Genomic DNA, 21,210 nt, shown 5'->3' with positions numbered 1-21,210 from the left:
GACTGGTATAAAACTGGTGAGAGGAGATCAGGCCTAGTCCACACCTAGGTCATCTCTAACCTTGATTTCTGTGACCACCTCTTCTTTCTGACTTCCCTCATTTGACTTCAGGTTAACTACTCATAGAATAATTGTTCAGCATGGATGAGGGTATCAGAATCTCTCACTCTTTAAAATAAAAATGACTGTTATAGAGCTGGAAGCGTTGCAATATGAAACTGAGAATAACAGAAGTTACAGAGGGGTAATGTATTGTATTGTATGAAGAACTGTTCCCTGCAATTAATTTTGAATGCTTTGTCCCACCAGTTTCTGAATGACTCAAGAGATTGTGCTTTCACTGCTTCCCTGGGAAGTTATTCCATTGTAGACAAGTAACTCCTTACAGCGATAGATACTTGAATGTGTGCATGTTTGTGGACATAGAGTGGAGGGGTTATAAAGCAAATGTTTATTAAACCATATTACATTTTTTAAATAATTCCCTCCATTGGTTTTCATTGATTCTAAAACTCCTGTTGAATGTAAATGGAGGTTTTTAGTTGAGGGGGTTCATGGACAGTTGTGCTGGAGGAGAGTTGTGTTTCATACTTATAAAGAAGGGTCGTTCCCATCGTTAAGTCTTTACCAGTCAAGCTGTGAGAGGAACTAATAGATACTATGCCAGAATTCTACCAATCCACCCAGGATTTGACAGCAGTGAAGCAGCTTCCCATTTACTTGGGGATTAAATCAAGCAAGAAAACAGGCATGTAGATAAGTATCTGAAAGATAGGCTGTTGTGCAGTTCAGACAGGAAGATTTGAAAAGCTCTAGATAGGGAATTTGGCATGCTATGGCAGAGTTATGTAATGCAAAGTTTGACTTCAGGGTGCCTATGAGAAGTGTATTTGATGAAATTCCCTGGGAGCACTCTGTGCTGCATTGCATTTTTCCTGATTTATTTTATATTTTACATGAAGGGAAGGTGATGGAGCAGTGACTCAAGGATCGTTGGATGTCGGCCGCTAGGGGATCCAGTTTACCAAAGGATACGTTAGTGTTATGCTCACTTTGCATGAAAGCAAGCTCATCCTGAAACACACCTGCACTGGTCACTTCCAGATACTTAAGTGAAAGAAAGAGGAATGCAGGAATGTAAGATTTGCCAAACAAGTTCAGACCAATAGTCCATCTAGTCTGGAATCATGTACTTGACAGTAGCCAGAATTAGATTCTTCAGACTGTATTAACGCCTGTCAGTGACAATTATGTAATAACATGATATCAGATACATTTATCTAGTGGTTATCTTAGGCATGTGAGTTGATGGTGAATATCTCCTTATAAATTTTCATCCCAGCTGGTGTCACTGATGATATTTGTGTGTCATAAGTGTCTTTTTCTGGAATTCTACAAAGTTCTTTGCCTTAATGGTATTTTGTGACATGAGTTCCACAGGTTAAGTACATTGTGTAAAATTGATTGATAAATCTATATTTTTTGCCTTTTAATTTCATTGGGTGATCTCGTGTTCTTGTACTATGAGGCAAGGTAAATGTGAATGCCCAACTGGCTTTTTCTATACTATTTTTCATTTTTCATACCTCAGTCACATTCTCCTCTTATGCAAATTCATGGAGAATTTTGATATTTTGAAATTTGGCTTCATTCCGTTTCAGAATGAAAACCAACAATTTCTAAATTCTCCACAAAAGGGAATGGAGCCCTAACTCTACAGCAATCTGCCTGGTAGGCTGCCCCAGAGCTGTGGACCCTGCCAGCCTCGGGGTTCTCTGTCCCAGGGCAGTCCACATTATGGGCTGCCCCATAGGCATGGATCCTGGAATCCCTGAGGTCCTCAATTCTGAGGTAATATACCTGGGATGCTGCCCTGGTGCATGGACCCTGCAAGCCCTGGATCCCTAGTATCCCATGAAGCAGGTTGCAGAGGAGGCAAGTGGGCAAGCTGTCAGAATGGAACCCTGCCTGGCCTCTACAGGCGCTAAATCAAAATTGAACCATTTTCATGAAATGTTTAAAGGTTGACAAATTGGCAAATTCTGACAGAAACGTTTTTCTTGAATTTCTCTGACCAGCTCATAACCTTAACTCTGCCCCTTGCAAGTATGATTGCAATAAAGGTTACGATTACTCTGGTGTCATCAAGAAGAGAATCAAGAGGGACATTGCTGAAGTGATTGGAGTTATCCCAAGTTAGTGACAAAAGAATCAGATCTATGGTGTTCACATGGTGTTACTCAAATCTGATATAAACCCATACATTCTTCACTTTCCGGTTCAAGTCAGATAGACACAAGTAGCAGCTTGCAAATGTTTTCAGTTATTGTGTACTTACACTAATGTTACATGATCCTTAATAAGTTTGTCAGGATCTCTATATTGTACATATTCTTTATAACCCTCAGCCTCATTTGGTGTTATTCAGAGATGTTAGCTGCTACTTAGGTGTTATTCAGAGAACTAGACAACTGACTATATAACTAATCTACTTGTGCACTTTTTCAGATTTCCAGAATTCTGTTTAAGGAAGGCTACAGTGAGGCAGTAAACTATTAAGCTAATTTAGCAGCACAGATCTGTAGCCTTCCTTAGATGCAGGACAGCCTTAAAGACAGTTAACTATGAAGCTAATTGATCTGTAAATGTAAGTGGATTACATATGCCAGCAACGTTTCACTTTGTTATTTAACCTATAATATGGTGTTTAAATACTGTTTACTGTGTAACTTTTCATATACAGTAGATGGCTTTCACAGATTAGGTTTGTTTGGCACACATAGGATAATACCAAAAGACACATGTTCATCTAGAAAAAATTGCAGGACTATTTCCTGATATTAAATGATTTTATCTGAGAATCTGACTCTGGGCCTGACTTTCTTCTCACTTACACAAATTTTACACCCCTATAACTCAGCTGACTTAGTTGAGTTATTCTTGATGTAAATTAAGGTGGAGAATCAGGCCCTATATCATCATGGAGATTTACTAGAGGTCTGAGTAAAGGTTCTATATCCAATCTCAACTTTGTGATTTCTGTCTTGAGCATTTCACCATCCAAGCTGAATGTAGTTTTTTAACAGAGCCTGGATACATTTCACTACTGTTTTTTGATGTATATAACTGCGTTAGTGCTGACTATTATACCAGATGTGTGGAGCAAGACACAGCTCCAGTGCTGTACTTGGTACGTCTTTATTGACAGGCCAGCTTTTCAATCAAATGTATAAAAGGATTCTGCTAAAAGATACTGCAGCATAGAAATCACAGTGGAATGCAACAATGAAGTAGTTAAGATGGGATTCTCTATAAAATTAAATACTAGAATGTGGCATAGGGTGGTGAGCTGCATTCATTACAAGTTGAAGTAACTGGTCACTCCTGAAAGCATACAGTGTATCTTCTGTGTTACTTCTTAGATATTTAGGCAAATATGCCTGCTTGCCTGGTAGATTTTTTTTTTTAATCCTGTGGGATAGTCTGAGATGCACCCATCAGATCATCAGGTCTGGAAAGAGCAGGAAAAGTTCCTAATAAAGTACATCTGATATTAACCTGATCCTATAATTGTCAATGGTCTAAGCCAAAAGGCTGAGAAGTTCCATTATAGAATCTCAAAATAGACACAGAAGGCAGCCACAGTATCCCAGAGGTTTGCTGCTAACATGACTGCCACTGGCAGTACCTTTCAATGTCTGCCATGATATATGGAATGTTCTGTTGTCTTGGATCCACGTGGATCTACGCCTTCTATCCTTCCCTGAAGGAGAATAGGCAGCAGGAAATCTCTCTTTTCACACTGAGTCCTTTTATAGTGTAAGGATCTTGCTGTGAGCCTATACAGGAAAACAGTTCCTGGAATGGCGAGACAGCTCATGTGTAAAGTGATCCTGCATCAGTTCCACAGCTGCCACAGCAGCAAGCACTGGAGCCAGATGAGAGTCTTCACTAAAGGCGGGACAGGAAGCCCAGCCACAGACAGAGACACTGGTACATAAAACACATTCCAGTGGTTGGCATCTTGGTCCTGCAGCTGCCAAGCACACCCTGTGTGTGGCCATGGGTCTTGGCTTCAATACTAGAACATTTTGAGGAGGAGGCCAAACAACCAGTAACCCACGGAGGACAGAGCCAAGTTACTACAGAAATTATATTCATGTGCCAATTTGCTTGCTATGTCAAAAGACAAAGTTTTATCTTGGAACTGTTGTTTTGTATGTACATATACCACAGTTTGCAGAGATAGGCTCATATTTATTGCTAGGGGAGGGGTGTAGCCACTTGTGTAGGAAGGCACTCTTTATAGCACTGTAAAAAGCTACTCCGTTCTTTAATTCATCTACATGCTGCTTTAGAGACCATAATAACTCTGCTGAGGACCACAAGCCCAGGGTACGTTTCCCTTTACATAGAGTCAGACAATATAGGAGGAGCAATATCAAAAGAAAGACAAAGCTGAAATAAGATCAGCAATATAGGTGAGCTGGTTCCATCTCCACTGACAGTAAAGAATGCTCGAGAATGTTCATATGTAAACTGGTCACAATGGCTTTTAACACTTTACAATATACACATTTAGTATGTATAGTACAGCAAGATGGATCCAGATTACAGGGATATATATTTTATGTAACACTGTACATTCAGCTCTGTAAGAGCACACACACAAAAAATTGGCATAAATCAGGTGTTCTTTTTGTGAATTGGATGACGCTCCATGCACAGTGACTGCATTTTATAATTTTATTTTAAAAGGAGTAGGGGGTTGAGGCATGGGGGGAAATTCTTGCACCTCTCCATTTAAAGACTGCACATTTTGACTTTCCCCCTTCCAACCCTTTAAGGCTATGTCTGTACTAGGTATGAGGGGTGCAGCAGGAATCAATTTAAACCCTACAGAATGGTTACAAGCTAATTGTTTCTTATAAAAAACACTCTGCTTTTGAGGCCTGATCCGAAGCTCGTGGATTAAAATGGACTTTGGATCAGGTCCTTCATTTCTTTCTCCTTTTATCAACCTGCAGAACCCATCCCTTCTTACCACCCTAACAGCAAACTAAATCTGTAGACAAACAAGTCACCTACAAATGACCCATTTTACCACTTTAGTAACATTAATGAGAAACTGACATTTTGCTTGAAAGTTCTGCTCCTACCTTGTGTATATTTATATATGAATTTACCTCCCTTGCAGCCATTGCCATAGTCTTCTGCTATTGGAGACCAGGTTCAGACCGTAGGGGTAAAATTCTGATGAGTGAGAGTTTTACTATTGACTTCAATAGCATCAGGATTTCACCCTAGCTTGTTTTTTTTTGTTTTTTGTTTTGGTGTTTTCCCACTACATAGAACAGACCAGCCTATCATGAAGTATGTCAATTAGCAGAGGAGCAAATTCATAATATTAAGTAAGCCTCTTTGGGTATGTCTGCACTGCAACCAAAAACCCATGGCAGGCCTGTGCCATCTGACTGGAGGTTGGGCTGTGTGGGGCTGTTGAATTGTGATGCAGAAGCTCTGGGACCCTCTCCCTTGCCGGGTCCTAGAACCTAGGCTCCAGCCTGAGCTTGAATATCTACATGGCAATTAACAGCCCCTTAGCCCAAATCAGTTGCACGGGCCAGCCGCGGGTTTTAATTGCAGTGTAGACATACCCTTTAAGTCTGCCACAAATTATGAAATTCTGGCCCCATATTTGGTTTGCTTTTGTGACATAGTTTCTCAGTGTTGACCTGTGGCTTCATAGCATGCAAGACATGTCTAAAGTGTTTTTTAGGATCTCCACATATGTTTTGTCTATTTGGTTGTATCAGACTAATTGGGTGAAGATTTTCCTTCCCATCATGCTCAAAGAGATACCTCCTCCCAAATATTTGAATTTATAGAATCAGATTGCAGCCCTCGTCCGTCCGTCCCCTTCACTTCTAAGTGCTATGAGATATACAAGGGAAGGGTTATGTTTATGGCATACACACTTAAAAACAAAACATGAATATTCTTCCTGAAAGGTCACAATGTAACACTGCTTTATTTCTTAGAATCCAGAACTCTAACACACAGCCATCAATTACTGAGAGAGCTAGAAGACTGCTACCTACGCAGAGGCACAATTCAACTCACCTTGCACCAGACTGACAGCTCAAGACCCACATCACACAACCCCCTCCCCTGCAAGCAACACCATAAATAGCTTGTAATTGTGAATACACCACAGGAGTCTTCCAGGAAGGCAGGCAACCAGCTGAGCAGGTCCCCTCCCTTCCTTTATTACTCAGTCCTTTTCACTCTCTTTCCCGTCTCTTTAAAACTTTCATTGAGGGCCAGCATTCTACACCATGTACCCCTGTGCCCTGCTGGCCTACGACCCCTCACCCAGTGCTAAGTCATTTGTTCACCATGCAACTCCAGTCAGTGAACTCAATACAGTTACACCAGGGTGGAAGCTGGTCCTGTGTGTCCAGTCAGTCTCTATCAAGACACTGTTTTTAAAGGTTTGGAGGTGATGACAGGATGACCACACATAAAAGTTTTTTATTAAATAGAATGCACCACATTTTTGTGTGTAAGGTTGTAAAGGAGAAGTAAGGAACAAACTCGTTTTCCATAAAGCAGGAGTTATAACAAGTCTTGTGATAGGTTAGGTAAGTTGAGGCTGGGTGAAAGCTAAATAGGCTCTAGGTCTGTGGTTCAAATAAGTGAAGGGAAACCAGAAGGGCTTCCTACAGTCAGGATTCCTTAAATCAAATCAATAAGGGATTCTCACAACCAGGACTTCCCTCATTCTAGGTTAACATAAGAACGGCCATACTGGGTCAGACCAAAGGTCCATCCAGCCCAGTATCCTGTCTGCTGACAGTGGCCAATGCCAGGTGCCCCAGAGGGAATGAACCTAACAGGTAATGATCAAGTGATCTCTCTCCTGCCATCCATCTCCACCCTCTGACAAACAGAGGCTAGGGACACCATTCCTTACCCATCCGGGCTAATACCCATTAATGGACTTAACCTCCATGAATTTATCTAGTTCTCTTTTAAACCCTGTTATAGTCCTAGCCTTCACAACTTCCTCAGGCAAGGAGTTCCACAGGTTGACTGTGCACTGTGTGAAGAAGAACTTCCTTTTATTTGTTTTAAACCTGCTGCCCATTAATTTCATTTGGTGGCCCCTAGTTCTTTTTCCTTATTCACCTTCTCCACACCACTCATAATTTTATATACCTCTATCATATCCCCCCTTAGTCTCCTCTTTTCCAAGCTGAAAAGTCCTAGCCTCTTTAATCTCTCCTCATATGGGACCCGTTCCAAACCCCTAATCATTTTAGTTGCCCTTCTCTGAACCTTTTCTAATGCCAGTATATCTTTTTTGAGACGAGGAGACCACATTTGTACACAGTATTCAAGATGTGGGTGTACCATGGATTTATATAAGGGCAATAAGATATTCTGTCTTATTCTCTATCCCTTTTTTAATGATTCCCAACATCCTGTTTGCTTTTTTGACTGCCGCTGCACACTGCATGGATGTCTTCAGAGAACTATCCACGATGACTCCAAGATCTCTTTCCTGATTAGTTGTGGATCTGGCTTCTAACTCAGACCACCCCCCAGCAAGAAACTCTCCAGTGCTCTCTCCTTTTATATCCCCCTAGGCTAGGGTAAGTTCCTACAGCTTAGCCCAGTCACATTCTTCTTATGGATGGGGTCTCTGGCCATCCCAGTACTGAGGAAACAGAATGGGTGGGCGAGTGGTGTGTGTGTGGGAGGTGGGGGTGGCGAGGTGATTATTCTTATATACTCAGGGAAATCATGTTAACCCTTTCCATACTATCCTCTGGCTGGGAGCGTATGCCATCCTATTTTAGATATTATATTTAACATTGTTTTAAGTTTTTGTTCGGAACAGGTACCACTTCCAACACTTATCCTCCCCACGTTGTTTTGCTAATTTGTTTGAAGCACTCTCTTCTATGTGTGAGAGAGTTGTCCATTCCCCATGGTCCATTCAACCTGGGGCCTCTCTACTGAGACTGTCAGTAAGGACAAGGGCTGGTGAACATCTATTCACTGGGACCTGACTTGAGACCCTCCCACCACCGCACATTCCACATAGGGTACTAAAGAGCCATCAAATGATCACTACTAGCATTAGCTGGATTTGAACCAGTGGTCTAGATTCGAAAGGCTTTCTGTGCTGACACAGACCAGATTTTCCCCTCAATGATACCTGTGTAAGTCTGGAGTAACTTCAGTAAAGTTAAAGGAGTTATTCTTGATTTATGTAGGTGTGATTAAAATGAAAGACTACCCTTAAAATGTTTTGAATGATAGGTTACCCTAATAAAAATCTAGGCTAAGGTGTTATTCATTACTCTCAAATTTAATTCTTGTGAGAATTATAAGTACACTGTAAACTGAGAGGGGATTAGGGTGATGAACACAGCAGAGAACAACACTTTTCTAGTGTCATGGCACTAGTTTGTAGTTAGTTCAGGCTATCTTATGGGTAGGGCCCTACCAAATTCACAGTCCAATTTGGTCAATTTCATCATCATAGGATTTTAAAAATAATAAATTTCATTATTTCAGATATTTAAATCTGAAATTACACTGCGTTGTAATTGTAGGGGTCCTGACCCAAACGGGAGATGTGTGTGTGTGTGTGGTTTGCAAGGTTATTGAAGCAGCACAGAAGTAAGCGTGGTATGGTATTGCCACCTTTCTGCGCGGCTGCCTTCAGAGCTGGGCCCTTGGTCAGTAGCCGCCACTCTCCAGTCACCCAGCTCTGAAGGCAGCAGCGCAGAAGTAAGGGTGGAATGGTATAGTATTGCCACCCCTACTTCTGCGCTGCCTTCAAAGCTGGGCACCTGGCCAACAGCTGCCGCTTTCTGGCCAACCAACTCTGAAGGCAGCGCAGAAGTAAGGATAGCAATACTGTGACCCCCCTAAAATAACCCTGAAACCACCCAGCAACTCCCTTTCGGGTCAGGACCCCTAATTTGAGAAACACTGGTGTCCCCTGTGAAATCTGTATAGTATAGGGTAAAAGCACACAAAAGACCAGATTTCATGGCCTGTGATGTGTTTTTCATGGCCGTGAATTTGGTAGGGCCCTACTTATGGTGCTGCATAGTTAAGGCAGGGATTTTTCATGTCCCTTACATGACAGTTACATACAATTAACCTGAAGTACAATCTTCTTTTCTCTCTTCAGCTCTCCCTTGCTATGAGGATGATGTCTGCCCAAGGGGTTCATTGGTGGGTTTTTAAGTGGCTGAGGAGCCCAATTCATGCCCTGCAGTTTTTCCCATAGAAGTGACAGGTGTAATCTTGGGGGAGACATAGTTGTTGGCTGGACTGTTGTGATCTTTCTTTCCTCCTTTGTTGCTTCTCTGTCTCATAAGCACGTCTGTTCTCCTCAAAGTGAACTGTGGCTTGGTGTATGGTGTGGCACCACTGTGTTCTGTCCTCCCAGTTTGTGGAGTTGATGCCTCCCTTTTTAAGGTGTACTTTCAATGTGTCTTTGAAGCGCTTCCGCTGCCCTCAAGTCTTCCCTGACTTAACTGAGAGAAGAGTACTAGCTTCTGGAGCCGAGTGCCAGGCATACATACACAGTGGTCAGCCGAGCAGAGTTGGTGTTTCATGACCTGCACTTCTATACTGCTGATGTTGGCTGAAGTACAATACGTAGCAATGAGATGGGTCAAGAAAATATGTGTGTATGAAGATGAGAGTGGAGGCAGGGGCACTCAAAGAACAATGTGTGCAGCACAGTACATAGGGCAATACTGACACCTAGTGCCTAATCCTCAAACATACATTTTGTTGTCTGTTTCCAGTCACCTATTAAAAGAATAATGTGAAACTTGCCATGTAATTACTATGATTCCCTCCCACTTTCTGTCAATCGAGGCTGCTGTCAGCTGCAGGTAGCTGCCATTTTGTGTTCAGGTCAGATGCAGCCTGCCCCAGAACAGAGACACACAGTTTTCTGTCATAGAGTCTTTAATATTTTCCATCTAACCATATTTTGCTTTTTCCCTTAACCTATAATAAGTGTAATTTAGAATGAGATGTGGATGTTCAAACAAGTCTACTCGTTCCCCAGCCATCTCAGAACTGCCCTCCTTGAATGTACTCCAGCCTCCTTCACATACTGTAGCTCTCTCTCATTTCACTCCCAAAACATGCCAACACTGGCCTCATGATAGCCATCAAATTCTTGTCTACAAGAATGATCTCTTCCTTTGCAGCTCCTGCTATTTGAAATGGTCTTCTTGTGTCTCTCCACCTCATCAATTTCCCAGATACTTCCAAACCTCATCTGAAAGCAGATCTTTCCTCCCTTAATTTCTCATTCCTTCTGCTATTATACTTTATTCAACTTTGCCTTGTGCACTTCAGTATTGTGTGGCATTGTCTGGTGTTGTGTGGAAAAGGACAGAAATAAATGGAGAGGCATATTCACCATGAAGCAGGACTTGTGTCAAACAGATGATGTTAAAGATAAAGGTGTTTTGCGTGAGTCATGTAATTATTGCTAGTTTCAACTGGAGAAAGTAGAACTGAAAACACTTACTGACTTCCATATTATTGACTGATTCAATGGGAAATAATAACTAATGACCTAGTAATTAGAATGCAGCTGTTTGTTCTAATCATTTTATTAGGGGGGAGGGATAGCTCAGTGGTTTGAGCATTAGCCTCCTAAAGCTAGGATTGTGAGTTCAATCCTTGAGGGGGCCATTTAGGTATCTGGGGCAAAATTGGTATTTGGTCCTGCTAGTGAAGGCAGGGGACTGGACTTGATGACCTTTCAAGGTCCCTTCCAGTTCTATGAGATAGGACTGTGAGTTTATAGTGAATGCTGTTTATGCTACAATTTGGGTAAGTGCATCACCATAACTCAGAAGCACTAGAAAAGCAGAGGTGTTTGAAAGTAAAGTATTTAAATTTAACTTTTATAACCTCCCAAAGAATTCACCACTGTTTGCGCTCCAATACCAGGCTCACATAGTTTAATAGAATATATAGCAAATATATTTGTACTCTTACAATGTTTTAGATTTTCAAATGCAAATATTAAATAATACTTGCAACCTCCTTGCAAGGTAGAGAGGTAAGTATTACACGCATTTTACAGATGGGGATGGTAAAGCACAAGTGAAGTAACTTACCAATATCATTGAGTCAATGGTAGACTAGAACTCAAGAATTCCTAGGTATCAAGCCTGAATTCAGTCCACTAGGAAGCACTATCTCAGTTCTATAAAGGATGGTTATTATTTCCTCTATGGGGCAGCTCTTTATTATAGGGGTGGGGGAAATAAAAGTAACATGGAGCTATATTTTTGACTCATAATATATTTGAAACAGAAAAGCTCAAGTAAACATCAAATGTGGAGTTGAACCAACTCCAAGTGAGTAGTTGCATTTAGATGTGCTGATAATGAGAACTTCCTAGGTAGCACTTGGTCCAAATCACACAGACCTCTTGAATAAGGTCATGCTTTTCCCACCTACTTCAGTCTTGAACATTTATAGTGATCCTAAACACCCACCAGGAGTCACTGCAATCTCACGCAGACACAGCTTCTGTATGAAGCAACAAAGAGTCCTGTGGCACCTTATAGACTAACAGATGTATTGGCGCATAAGCTGTCGTGGGTGAATACCCACTTTGTCAGACGCAGTGGGCATTCACCCACGAAAGCTTATTCTCCAATAGATCTGTTAGTCTATAAGGTGCCACAGGACTCTTTGTTGTGTGGCAAAGTACCTCCTTCTCCTCAGCAGGCTCAGTCCTTTTTAGCCTTGGAGACCCAGGCATGGGCAAAGCAAAACCCTGTAGGTAGCACAGGGGCTGGCTATTCCTTCCCTCAGTCAGCTCCCTGTGTTTGTTTGTTTGTTTATCTTCCCCTCTGGGGACAGAGTGCGGCCTTCCTTGCTGGAAGGGTTCAGAGCCTTGCTGCTCCTAACTTACTGACAGCTGTTCTGGTTCTGGTTCTCTCACTCTCCTCTCCTCTCCTCCCCCCCCCTTCCATGCCGGGGAGGGTTTAAAAAGGTCCCAAGCAGTTGGAGCCAGCTGAACCTAATTAGTTCCCTAGTAACCCCTTACCCAGCTGAACCTTATTTCCCCATGGTTCTCTCTCTTCAGTGGCTTGGGAGAGGCCTTTTTAACCCCCTGGGACTGATTACTACCCCCCCCCCCCCTTTGTAGCTGTTTGTTCTGGGTTTGCCACAGTTGCTTTTTACAGATCCAGACTAACACGGTTACCCCTCTGATACTTAGCTTCTGTATGGTGTACGTATGGCAGGTAATGTAGTTTTCAATCAATTCAATGCTCTTCGAGAGCCTGAGTCAACTTAAAATAGGCTTCTGTTGCTGTAGTCCTGCAGCACTGTAAACAGGATAAAGATGCTTATTAAATATAAGAAGAAAGGGGGCTGGGCCAGAGTGCTATTTTTGTTTATTTACTTAGCAATTGTGTAGACAGTTAAAATAAGTGTCTAGTGGCAATTCAAGTGTTGCCACGCAGAAGATTCAAGCTCAGTTACTTGGAGCTGGGCCTGCAATTCAAAAAGAAAATACCAGATGGAGCCTTCTAACAGGCAACGTGATCAGAATGATTTAACCAACCCTTAGACTAGATTCTGTGCTATATCTTCTGAGAGAGACAGTGCAGAAAGTGCAGCCCATGAGCAGGAGTGGAGGTAAATAGAGGTGGCTTATACTACCTTTGTACTACCCGTATTCTGGGCTTCTGCCCCTGGAGTAAGGTACAATAGCCCCAGGGAAGGTTCTTATCTACAATAGCCTAACCAGTGCTGCTTTGCAGCCCAGAATCCCCATAGAGCTGAGGGGTATGACCACATCCCCTCTCACTTGCAGCATGCCCTCTGCACCAGGGCCTGCAAATGGCAGGGGGTGTTTAAGGCAAACCACATGTTCCCTTTTGGCCTTTATACACCATTGGAGTATCATACAGAATTTGGGCAGGGGTTAGAATCTAGCCTCTTAACTTTACAGCCTAATTGTGGCATTAAGAATTTAAATTAGCTAATGAAAACTAGGGGAGGGAATGCTGTCTAGTGCACTTAATGAATTATACTAGGGATGAATTTTGCCTGCTATGGGTGTGTATCCTTTTGCTGACCTCCAAGGTAGAATCCTTGTGACTATTAGAGGCCAGGGATCTCCCAGCTGGCTGGGCCAGGTGAAGCTAAACTTGTCTGAACTAAGCTGGAAGTTTCAGATAAACTTGTCTCAGCTAGATGGTGCTGTTATGCCAATTTTACCAGCTGGGGAGGGCAGGGCAGAAGCCCCAGCGCCCTGACCCTGGTCCCCCACAGAAGTGTAGGGGGTGGCAGGGGAAGCCCCAGCACCTGGACCCCTGCTGTAGCCTAGAGCTGGAGAAGTCTCGCTCCCTGCCACAGCCCCGAGGCCATGGCATGGGGACACAGCTTCTCTGGTCTTGGGGCCATGGGGGGAGGGGGAGAAAGGAAGGGGCGGCAGAAAGGAGCAAAGGGGTTGCAGGGGGCTGCAGTGGGGGGAAGAATGGGGGGGACCCTGGGTGGAACAGGGACAGGCCCCAGGTGTGACATTCCCCTCTGGTGTTATCTGGACCAGTGATCTGCTAGGTTACTCCAATCCTTAACTGTGGGAGCCAGCCTTACCTTGCTCTGCTGTGAGAACCCCCACTCCTGCACTGTTCACGCACAGCCTCTGGCATGTAAGCTGCTCCTTGGATTGGGCAACCGAATGACATTAGCCAATATCTCTGGTCCCAGACACAGCCCTAGGAGCCTCCATCTTGCAGTGTCCAGTTATGCCCGCTGGACGCTGCAAGCTTATATGAGTTTGTCAATTTAACAAAGAAATTGATGGGTACTCGGCTTGTTATCCCAAGGGGAGCCTCTGTCACACTTCACACCAAATGTACTGCTTCAGGTAGAACAAACAAACAGATTTGTTAACTATAAAGATTGACTTATAATCACTTAAAATCTAAGTATAAATAAATTAATGGAGATATACCTATCTCCTAGAACTGGAAGGGACCTTGAAAGGCCATCAAGTCCAGCCCCTTGCCTTCACTAGCAGGACCACATACTGATTTTGCGCCAGATCCCTAAGTGGCCCCCTCAAGGATTGAACTCACAACCCTGGGTTTAGCAGGCCAATGCTCAAACCACTGAGCTATCCCTCCCCCCAGGGACAAGTCAGATTTGGTCAAATGAAATAAAAGCAAAATGCATTCTAAGCTGATCTTAACACTTTCAATGCCCTTACAAACTTAGATGCGTCTCACCACAGGCTGGCTAGTTGCTCTTCAGCCAGGCTCTCCCCTTTGATCAGTGCTTCAGTCGCTTGGTGTGATGTCTGTACATGTAGGTGGAAGAGAGAGAAAGAGCATGGCAAATGTCTCTCCCTTTTATCATGTTATTTCTTCCCTCTTGGCTTTGCCCCTCCCCCCTTCAGAGTCAGGTGAGCATTACTTCATCGCAGTTCCAAACTGACCAAAGGAAGGGGGGTGACTCCCTCGAGAGTCTAACAGATTCTTTTGTTGCTGCCTAAGCCAGCGTCCTTTGTTTCTGTGAGGCTGGGCTGGGTTTGTCCCATACCTGCCCTGATGAGGTGTGAACTGCCTCTCCGTTCTTGGAGAGTTTTTGCCTAGGCTTGCTTTAAGCCATGAGGATAAATTTTCAGCCTCATAACTATATACATGAAATTATAACATTACTATAACATCACTAGAACAATCGTGCCTAGTGTATCATGAGCCTTCCGAAGACACCCAATATGACAAACTTTGCATTGGATACAGGGCCGGCTCCAGCATTTCTGCCGCCCCAAGCAAAAAAAAAAAAAAAAAAAAGCCGCCATCGGTGGCGGCAGTTCGGCGGCAGGTCCTTCACTCCTAGAGGGAGTGAGGGACCTGCCGCCCCTGAATTGCCGCACATGCCGCCCCTCTCCCTTGGCTGCCCCAAGCACCTGCTTGTTAAGCTGGTGCCTGGAGCCGGCCCTGATTGGATACCACACAAATATTTTATAAAGATGAACATGGGGGTATAGGGTGTTCCCCCGAGGTACAGAGCATCACACCAGGGAAGGGGCAGAAAGGGGTGGGGCTGTGGGCAGGGCCACAGGCAGAAAAGGCAGAGCAGGGGTGGGACTACAGGCAGAAGAGGTGGGGTGGGGAGGGCCCCCTGCACTTGCTCTGGCCCAGGGCCCCAGGAAACCTTAATCTACCTATGCATAGGAGTTTGCTTCACCTGTATCTTCCCAGTATCTCCCATGGTTTTTTCAAGAACTCTCTTCTTTGGAAAGGATCTCAAATCCTACTCTCCATCTAGACCTACTGCCCTGACGGCCTTCTATTATTAGTCTCCCCTACCCCTCACAGCTGGGTTGCATCTTTAATTGGGCCTGGCCCACCCCCCCAAGTGCACCTAGGTGCAGGGGTGGCAGTTTTGTAGAAATTTTCAGGGTGCCCAGAACTTGCCCCCCCAAACTCAGCCCCCCCACCTGCCTAAGGCTCTGGGGGGGAATTTGGGTAGGGGGAGGAGGTCTGGGGTGTAGGCCCTGGGCTGGGGCAGGGGATTGGGGTGTAGGAGGGGTGCAGGGTGCAGGCTCTGGGAGGGAGTTTGGGTGCAGAAGAGGTGAGAGGTTGGGCTCTGGGACGGAGTTTGGGTGGGGGAGGGGGTCTGGGGTGCAGGCTCTGGGATGGAGTTTGGGTGCAGGCTATGGGCTGGGGCAAGGGGCGGGGGTGCAGGAGGGGCTGAGGGGTGCCAGCTCCGGGAGGGAGTTTGGGGGCGGGAGAGGGTGTGTGGGAAGGGGGTGGGGGTGCAGGCTCTGGGACAGAGTTTGGGGATGGGAGCGGGTGCGGAGGGAGGGGTTGCAGGGGTGAGGGCTGTGGGTGGGGATGAGGGGTAGGGCTGGGGATGAGGGGTTCATGATGCAGGAGGGGGCTTAGGGCTGGGGCAGAGTGTTAGGGTGCGGTGGAGTGAGAGTTCTGTCTCGGGCTGGGGATGAGGGGTTTGGGGTATGGGAGGGGCTCAGAGCTAGGGCAGAGGGTAGGGGTGTGGTGGAGTGAGGGCTCTGTCTGGGGCTGGTGATGAGGGGTGTGGAGTGTGGGAGGGGCTCAGGGCTAGGGCAGAGGGTTGGGGTGCAGGGGGGTGAGGGCTCTGGCTGGGGGTGCAGGCTCTGGGGTGGGGCAGGGCTGGGGATGAGTTTGGGGTGCAGGCAGGCTGCCCCAGGGCTGGGGCCAGAGAGGAGGACTCTCCCCAGCCCTCTGCCCCCTGGCAACAGCGAGCTCTGGTGGAGGGACCCCCCTTGGCCCCCTCCCACACCAAACTCATCCTGCACTACTGTCACTGCACGTGCTCCTAGGGCCCCTCTCAGGTCCAGGAAGCCCCCTCGCCTCCCCTATGGTGGGTGCTGGGGGGGGGCTGCCATTACATGTGTGCCTCCTCCCCTGCTGCTGCCCCTCACTGTAGCCTCACTGGGGGTGGGGGATGGGGCTGCCACTTGCCCAGCGTGGGGCAGGAGCGGTGACTGTGGGCAGCGGGGGCCCCTGTGCTGGTGGAGGGTCCTGCTGGAAAAGGGAAGTGTCTGAGGCAGAAGGGCAAGGTAAGGGTAGCCTGCCCTGCCACTCGTGGATGGGGGGCACTAGGACCCTGCGGCGGCAGTTTATGCCGGGAGCCAACAAAGCAGAGTCAGCGTGGAGCTGCAGGGACACTCTGGGACCGGGGGTGGTGTGTGGGGGCAGCATGTGGGGGCTGGGGGACACTCAAGGGAGGTGCGGGGGGCAGCAGGCAGGGCCAGGGGAGAGACCCGGCCCCAAACATTGGTGGAGCCGGGCCCCGGGCCCTGAATATTGCTGGAGCCCGGGCACCATGGGCCCATACAACTCGCCGCCCCTGCCCAGGTGTACTAATTGCTCTCAGGCTCCAGTTAATTCCTTTTATACCAGTGTAGGGTATACAGACCATCACAATTTGTTATACTTGAATGTGGGATAGCCTATAAGAGGGTGTGTGTTATGTGCAAAAGTCATTGGAGCAGGGGGACTGGACTATTGGTCTCCCCATTTCCCAGTGGGTGTCTTAACTACTGACCACTTGACTCCAGGAGAGGGGTTCCCAGTTCTGGATTGCAAGCAGAGATAGGCACCTTCCTGCAGCCTGGACTTAGGTGCTTATCTCTGTGAAAGTGGTGGGGCTTCACCGCTCTCATTGGCTATCTTAGATGGTTCCCCACCTACCATGTTGGCTCTTGTGGATTGCATTCCAAGGTGACCATCTCCCTATTCATTGTATAAGGAGTCTAGGTGCCAAACTCAGGCTTTGTGGATTGCAGTGTCGTTCCTGTGATTTTCTAGGCACCTAAAGGTTAGGTGTTGGAGTGCAGAGCGTTGCAATACCTAATTCTCTTTGTGGTTCCAGGCCTCAGTATTCGCATAACTCTCCTCCCATTGCAATCAATGGTCAAACTCCCATTAACTGCAATGGGAGCAGAGTAAGACCAATGCTTAGAAAATTCCACCTCACATTCTCTTTTCCAGGTGCTTTTCTCTTTACAAGGGGCTGAGTATTGGGAAGATAAGGCCTCTAAAACTTCATTAATTTTGCTTTGGACAGCTTTGTTCCTGTATAAACAGTAGCTGTTTCTCTTTCTCTCTCCTCCACTCCCCCTTCCCGCTTTTTGATGATTTTGCCAAATGTGTAATACTGAAGCTTTGGAAAGTAAAATGTCAACTTCACAATGTATTTGTTGAGAAAGTTTGTACTAGTCTCACAGGGCAGAGAAAAGTTTGTTATTGGACTGAGTAAGAATTTTTACATGTGGTTAACTGACTGGATGAACTGTAAACTACCTTTACTGGTTATTTTCAGTCTTTTTAATGCTTAGCTTTCTTAGTGAAAATGCTGCAGTTCTGCATTTTATTTAATAGTTATGGGCCAAATCTTGAAGTCCTTCTTTTGGCTGTTACTCAGGCATAGGCAGACAAAACTCTTATTGATAGTGACTTCATTATTTAGCTCTTTATTAATTACTTAAGCAACCTTAAGTCTAAATTTCTGTGAGAAGGTATATGTACATGTGTTTGTAGGGTATATATTGAGATGGACTAAACTTAAACCCTGGATTTGAACATCCCCAAACTGTGGAGAAATTCAATTCTGGACCCAAATTTAGTAGCTGTCCAAATGTGCCAATTCAAAGTTCTAAGGGCCAGACCCTAAGCTAGTGTATAACTGCGTAGCCCCATTGACTTCAATAGACCTATGCCAATTTACCCTAGGTTGGGATCTGTACCCCCCTGAACTTTGGGAAAGTTTGCAACTAGATTTCGATCTAAACTTTGTGGTACAGGCACATCTCTAATATATCAGTATATAGCTTGTAAGTAAATTTCTAAAATGCTTTGGGCATTTTTCTCATTGAAATATATACATGACAGTTATCTGACTGGCTTCTGGGAGCTGAACTAAATCAGGCCTAACTTTAGGCATCAGAACCTAGTCTGAGTAGTAGGTTATGTACTTGTGGCAGGGGTGGGGAGGCTGAAGTAGCCCTCTGTGCCCAAAGTACACCCTACTGTGGTTGTTGGTGGGGAGGGGACATGGTGGGGCCCAGGCTAGCCCCTATGGGGGGCAAGGAGGAAGCGCCACCCTTCCCTGCTCTTCCCCCCAGCTCCACTCCAGCCCCATTCCCAGTCCCACCTGCAGCTTGGGCTCCAGTGGCGGCCACGCTCCTGGTCCCAGTGGCAGCTCTGCTCTTGGCCGCAGCCCTGGCCTCGGCTCCTGGCTGCAGCTCCAGACCAGGCCTCAGCTCCTGGCCGTGACTGCGGTCCCTGGCTCCCGACCACAGCCCCACTCCTGACCCTGACCATGGGTCCAGCCCTCCTTGCCACCTCCTCCCCACCATCACTTTTTACCAGCCGTAAGGGCGAGTGATGGTGGGCAGGAGCGAGCGGGGGGCAGGGTCTTGGTGAGAAGGGGCGGTGCGAGGGCAGGGCTTTGGGGGAATGGGTGGTGTGAGGGCATTGTTTGGGCACTGGTGGCCCCCCCCACTTTAAGGGAGCTTCCACTGATCCTGGGCCCCACTCCTGGGCACGGTTCCCAACCACAGTTCCGGGGGCGGGAAGGGCACACACTGGTTCCATTATGGGTAAGGGAGGGCGTGATGGAAAAAGTTTGGGGACCACTGCCCTACTGGGAGGGAGAGGACTGGAGGATCAGTGTAGCAGCAGACTCACCATTTCAATATTCCTCATCCCTCAGACTTCTGCTTCCATGCCTGTACTTACTCATTCCGTATTGTCATGGGAGTGACTTTCACACGGTGCAGGAGGGGAGCACTCTGAGCTTGATCCAAAGCCCAAATAAAGTCAAAGGAAAATCTGTCCTAGGGACAGATCCTCAACTTGTGTAAACTGTTGTAGCTCCACTGAAGTCAATGGAGATATGATAATTTACACCAGCTGAGGAGCTGGTTCCCATTGATTTCACTGAACTTTGGATAAGATTCCTTATGTGCTGCTTCTCAAACCCATTCCTTCCCTGGCCTAGACTGGTTCTGCTACCAGGTATGGAGGTGTGGGTTGGATTTACTCCTCAGTGGAACACTTGCACATATTCATCAACCACTTAAATACTGACCTAAACAATACACACAGTCAAAGGTATAGCGCAAAGCGCACACATTAACGACATTCAAAAATAACATTGTGGATTCCAAAATCCCAAACTTCCCTTTTTATTAAATATCATGTTTCTGAATGAGCAAGGAAAACTTCAGGCAAATCCACATAAGATGTAACAAATATTAATCTGCACAGTACGCAATGTCCAGAGAGCTGCAAGTCAACTCATGAGGAATATAAATAGCCCCTAAACAAACAAAATACCAAAAAAGCTCCAGTAAGCTAGAGAATTGCTTAAGCCCAGATCCTCAGCAGTATTTAGACACTGAATTTCGATTGATTTCAATGGGTGTACAGTGCCTATATACCTTTCAGGATCTGGGCCTTAACATTTAACATTCTTAAACAATTCACTAATGCATAATTATGTCCAGGTTTTCTTATGCATGTGGCATTTGTTAACTATATCAGATTTTTGGATACCTTTTTGGATACCTTGGTGAAAAGATTATGCTAAGCTATTATCAAAGTTTAACTTAAACTATTATCAATCAGTGAATATTGATCGCACCCTTCCTTTTACTTTATCCCATAATACAAGAACAAGAGGTCACTGGATGAAATTAACAAATGAGTAAAAGGAAGTACTCCAAACAGCATACAATCAGATTGTAATATACACTTCTTTAGGAAGCTAAAGAGAAACAATCTGACTGAATTTTAAAAAGTTTTATAATTTTATAAGCATTCAAAATACTGTACCAATATTTGCAGCTATAAAAAGGGTTATACTATTGCAGAGTAATGTTGCAGAAGTATATTTCATCGTAAAATCTGAAGTTATAAAAGCTATAAAACCTGTAAAACCTATGGGTAATTAATTAATCCCATCATGATTCAGGGCATAAATTGATTGCCTGCAAGGGGTCAGGAAGGATTTCCCTTCATGTACTATTTTGTACAACTGGCTAGATGTACTATAGGTTTGTTTTTTCACCTTATTCTGAAGCATCAGGTATTGGTTGTTGTCCAATAGCTGGAATAGACTTTACTCAGGTGATTAGTCATATTGAAATCCCATAACTGGATTGGGCCTTATATATGGTACATCCTATGTTATTGACACATCCAGAGTTTTAAAGTAATTTTTAAAGAAAATGTATGTAAATGTTTACTAACTTAATAAATTTAAAGTCTGATAATCATATTCACACAGTGTAGAAGTATAACTGTGGAGAATCCTCCTACTGCAGTAACATACTGTTTTTGATATTTCATACTAGTGCACTTTTCTTTGTGGAAAGTTTATAATACAACCCTAGCATATGAAATGGCAATTTCCTGCATATGCATTCAGTTGTTTCTCCCATTGAAGACAACAGTGATCAATGTTAAAAAGGAACAAACTACTGGAAGGAAACAAATGTCCCTAATATGGAAAAACCACCAGAGGAGGTAAACCTTTAGACCTAGAAGCATTTGTGACAAGGGGTAAAATTTCAAAATTTCTTAAGTGACTTAGGAGCTTAAATTCTATTTTCAAACGCCTAAGTGCCTA

Source organism: Emys orbicularis, chromosome 2, assembly GCF_028017835.1.
Source record: "Emys orbicularis isolate rEmyOrb1 chromosome 2, rEmyOrb1.hap1, whole genome shotgun sequence".
NCBI classification, from domain to species: domain Eukaryota; kingdom Metazoa; phylum Chordata; order Testudines; family Emydidae; genus Emys; species Emys orbicularis.
The sequence above is the reverse complement of the archived record's forward strand: the minus strand, read 5'-3'. Positions refer to the sequence as shown.